The following is a 5,639-nucleotide window of genomic DNA, read 5'->3' on the forward strand; positions in this document are numbered from 1 at the left end:
GGGGATTTGATAGGATAGAGGATAGGATAGGATAGAGGATAGGATAGGATAGAGGATAAGATAGAATAGAGGATAGGATAGGATAGAGGATAGGATAGGATAGAGGAATAGGATAGGATAGAGGATAGCATAGACGATAGGATAGGATAGATCATAGGATAGGTTAGAGGATAAGATAGAATAGAGGATAGGATAGGATAGAGGATAGGATAGTATAGAGGACAGGATAGGATACAGGATTGGATAGGATACAGGAAAGGATAGGATTGAGGATAGGATAGGATGGAGGATAGGATAGGATAGAGGATAGGATAGGATAGAGGATAGGATAGACGATAGGATAGGATAGAGGATAGGTTAGGATAGAGGATAGGATAGTATAGAGGACAGGATAGGATACAGGATTGGATAGGATACAGGAAAGGATAGGATTGAGGATAGGATAGGATGGAGGATAGGATAGAATAGGAAAGAGGATAGGATAGACGACAGGATACGATAGAGGATAGGATAGGATAGAGGATAGGATAGGATAGAGGATAGAGGATAGAGGATAGGATAGGATACAGAATAGGATAGGATAGAGGATAGGATAGGGGATTTGATAGGATAGAGGATAGGATAGGATAGAGGATAGGATAGGATAGAGGATAGGATAAGATAGAGGATAGGATAGGATAGAGGATAGGATAGGATAGAGGATAGGATAGGATAGAGGATAGAGGATAGGATAGGACAGAGGATAGGGTAGGGGATTTGATAGGATACAGGATAGGATAGGATAGAGGATAGGATAGGATAGAGGATAGGATAGGATAGAGGAATAGGATAGGATAGGACAGAGGATAGGGTAGGGGATTTGATAGGATAGAGGATAGGATAGGATAGAGGGTAGGATAGGATAGAAGATAGGATAGGATAGAGGATAGGATAGGATAGAGGATAGGATAGGATAGAGGATAGGATAGACGATAGGATAGGATAGAGGATAGGATAGGGTAGAGGATAGCATAGGATAGTGGATAGGATAGTATAGAGGATAGGATAGGACAGAGGATAGGACAGGGGATTTGATAGGATAGAGGATAGGATAGGATAGAGGATTGGATAGGATAGAGGATAGATGATAGGATAGGATAGAGGATAGGATAGGGGATTTGATAGGATAGAGGATAGGATAGGATAGAAGATAGGATAGGATAGAGGATAGATGATAGGATAGGATAGAGGATAGGATAGGGGATAGGATAGGATAGAGGATAGGATATTATAGAAGATAGGATAGGATAGAGGATAGGATAGGATAGAGGATAAGATAGGATAGAGGATAGGATAGGATAGAGGATAGAGGATAGGATAGGATAGAGGATAGGATAGGACAGAGGATAGGGTAGGGGATTTGATAGGATAGAGGATAGGATAGGATAGAAGATAGGATAGGATAGAAGAAAGGATAGGATAGAGGATAGGATAGGATAGAGGATAGGATAGAGGATAGGAAAGGATAGAGGATAGGATAGGACAGAGGATAGGATAGGGGATTTGATAGGATAGGATAGAAGATAGGATAGACGATAGGATAGGATAGAGCATAGGATAGGATAGAGAATAGGATAGGATAGAGGATAGGATAGGATAGAACGTAGGATAGAATAGAGGACAGGATAGGATACAGGATTGGATAGGATACAGGAAAGGATAGGATTGAGGATAGGATAGGATGGAGGATAGGATAGGGGATTTGATAGGATAGAGGATAGGATAGGATAGAAGATAGGATAGGATAGAGGATAGGATAAGATAGAGGATAGGTTAGGATAGAGGATAGGATAGTATAGAGGACAGGATAGGATACAGGATTGGATAGGATACAGGAAAGGATAGGATTGAGGACAGGATAGTATGGAGGATAGGATAGGATAGAGAATAGGATAGGATAGAGGATAGGATAGACGACAGGATAGGATAGGATAGAGGATAGGATAGGATAGAGGATAGAGGATAGGATAGGATACAGGATAGGATAGGATAGAGGATAGGATAGGGGATTTGATAGGATAGAGGATAGGATAGGATAGAGGATAGGATATGATAGAGGATAGGATAGGATAGGATAGAGGATAGGATAGGATAGAGGATAGGATAGGATAGAGGATAGGATACGATAGAGGATAGGATAGGATAGAGGATAGGATAGGATAGAGGATAGGATAGGATAGGATAGGATAGGATAGAGGATAGGATAGGATAGGATAGAGGATAGGATAGGATAGAGGATAGGATAGGATAGAGGATAGGATAGAATAGAGGATAGGATAGGATAGAGGATAGGATAGGATAGAGGAATAGGATAGGATAGAGGATAGGATAGACGATAGGATAGGATAGAGGATAGGATAGGATAGGATAGAGGATAGGATAGGATAGAGGATAGGATATGATAGAGGATAGGATAGAATAGAGGATAGGATAGGATAGAGGATAGGATAGGATAGAGGAATAGGATAGGATAGAGGATAGCATAGACGATAGGATAGGATAGATCATAGGATAGGTTAGAGGATAAGATAGAATAGAGGATAGGATAGGATAGAGGATAGGATAGTATAGAAGACAGGATAGGATACAGGATTGGATAGGATACAGGAAAGGATAGGATTGAGGATAGGATAGGATGGAGGATAGGATAGGATAGAGGATAGGATAGGATAGAGGATAGGATAGACGATAGGATAGGATGGAGGATAGGATAGGATAGATGATAGGATAGGATAGAGGATAGGATAGGACAGAGGATAGGATAGGGGATTTGATAGGATAGAGGATAGGATAGGATAGAGGATTGGATAGGATAGAGGATAGATGATAGGATAGGATAGAGGATAGGATTGGGGATTTGATAGGATAGAGGATAGGATAGGATAGAAGATAGGATAGAGGATAGGATAGGGGATAGGATAGGATAGAGGATAGGATAGGATAGAAGATAGGATAGGATAGAGGATAGGATAAGATAGAGGATAGGTTAGGATAGAGGATAGGATAGTATAGAGGACAGGATAGGATACAGGATTGGATAGGATACAGGAAAGGATAGGATTGAGGATAGGATAGTATGGAGGATAGGATAGGATAGAGGATAGGATAGGATAGAGGATAGGATAGACGACAGGATAGGATAGAGGATAGGATAGGATAGAGGATAGGATAGGATAGAGGATAGGATAGGATAGAGGATAGGATAGGATAGAGGATAGGATAGGATAGAGGATAGGATAGGATAGAGGATAGGATAGGATAGAGGATAGGTTACGATAGAGGATAGGATAGGATAGAGGATAGGATAGGATAGAGGATAGGATAGGATAGGATAGGATAGGATAGGATAGAGGATAGGATAGGATAGGATAGATGATAGGATAGGATAGAGGATATGATAGGACAGAGGATAGGATAGGGGATTTGATAGGATAGAGGATAGGATAGGATAGAGGATTGGATAGGATAGAGGATAGATGATAGGATAGGATAGAGGATAGGATAGGGGATTTGATAGGATAGAGGATAGGATAGGATAGAAGATAGGATAGGATAGAGGATAGATGATAGGATAGAGGATAGGATAGGGGATAGGATAGGATAGAGGATAGGATAGTCTAGAAGATAGGATAGGATAGAGGATAGGATAAGATAGAGGATAGGTTAGGATAGAGGATAGGATAGTATAGAGGTCAGGATAGGATACAGGATTGGATAGGATACAGGAAAGGATAGGATTGAGGATAGGATAGGATGGAGGATAGGATAGGATAGGATAGAGGATAGGATAGACGACAGGATAGGATAGAGGATAGGATAGGATAGAGGAATAGGATAGGATAGGACAGAGGATAGGGTAGGGGATTTGATAGGATAGAGGATAGGATAGGATAGAGGATAGGATACGATAGAGGATAGGATAGGATAGAGGATAGGATAGGATAGAGGAATAGGATAGGATAGAGGATAGGATAGACGATAGGATAGGATAGATCATATGATAGGATAGAGGATAAGATAGAATAGAGGATAGGATAGGATAGAGGATAGGATAGTATAGAGGACAGGATAGGATACAGGATTGGATAGGATACAGGAAAGGATAGGATTGAGGATAGGATAGGATAGGATAGAGGATAGGATAGGATAGAGGATAGGATAGACGATAGGATAGGATAGAGGATAGGATAGGATAGAGGATAGTATAGGATAGAGGATAGGATAGGATAGAGGATAGGATACGATAGAGGATAGGATAGGATAGGATAGAGGATAGGATAGGATAGAGGATAGGATAGGATAGAGGATAGGATAGAATAGAGGATAGGATAGGATAGAGGATAGGATAGGATAGAGGAATAGGATAGGATAGAGGATAGGATAGACGATAGGATAGGATAGATCATAGGATTGGATAGAGGATAGGATAGGATAGAGGATAGTATAGGATAGAGGATAGGATAGGATAGAGGATAGGATACGATAGAGGATAGGATAGGATAGAGGATAGGATAGGATAGAGGATAGGATAGGATAGGATAGGATAGGATAGGATAGAGGATAGGATAGGATAGGATAGAGGATAGGATAGGATAGAGGATAGGATAGGATAGAGGATAGAGGATAGGATAGGATACAGGATAGGATAGGATAGAGGATAGGATAGGGGATTTGATAGGATAGAGGATAGGATAGGATAGAGGATTGGATAGGATAGAGGATAGATGATAGGATAGGATAGAGGATAGGATTGGGGATTTGATAGGATAGAGGATAGGATAGGATAGAAGATAGGATAGAGGATAGGATAGGGGATAGGATAGGATAGAGGATAGGATAGGATAGAAGATAGGATAGGATAGAGGATAGGATAAGATAGAGGATAGGTTAGGATAGAGGATAGGATAGTATAGAGGACAGGATAGGATACAGGATTGGATAGGATACAGGAAAGGATAGGATTGAGGATAGGATAGTATGGAGGATAGGATAGGATAGAGGATAGGATAGGATAGAGGATAGGATAGACGACAGGATAGGATAGAGGATAGGATAGGATAGAGGATAGGATAGGATAGAGGATAGGATAGGATAGAGGATAGGATAGGATAGAGGATAGGATAGGATAGAGGATAGGATAGGATAGAGGATAGGATAGGATAGAGGATAGGTTACGATAGAGGATAGGATAGGATAGAGGATAGGATAGGATAGAGGATAGGATAGGATAGGATAGGATAGGATAGGATAGAGGATAGGATAGGATAGGATAGATGATAGGATAGGATAGAGGATATGATAGGACAGAGGATAGGATAGGGGATTTGATAGGATAGAGGATAGGATAGGATAGAGGATTGGATAGGATAGAGGATAGATGATAGGATAGGATAGAGGATAGGATAGGGGATTTGATAGGATAGAGGATAGGATAGGATAGAAGATAGGATAGGATAGAGGATAGATGATAGGATAGAGGATAGGATAGGGGATAGGATAGGATAGAGGATAGGATAGTCTAGAAGATAGGATAGGATAGAGGATAGGATAAGATAGAGGATAGGTTAGGATAGAGGATAGGATAGTATAGAGGTCAGGAT

This window comes from Halictus rubicundus, unplaced genomic scaffold (genome assembly GCF_050948215.1).
Source record: "Halictus rubicundus isolate RS-2024b unplaced genomic scaffold, iyHalRubi1_principal scaffold0128, whole genome shotgun sequence".
NCBI classification, from domain to species: Eukaryota; Metazoa; Arthropoda; class Insecta; order Hymenoptera; family Halictidae; genus Halictus; species Halictus rubicundus.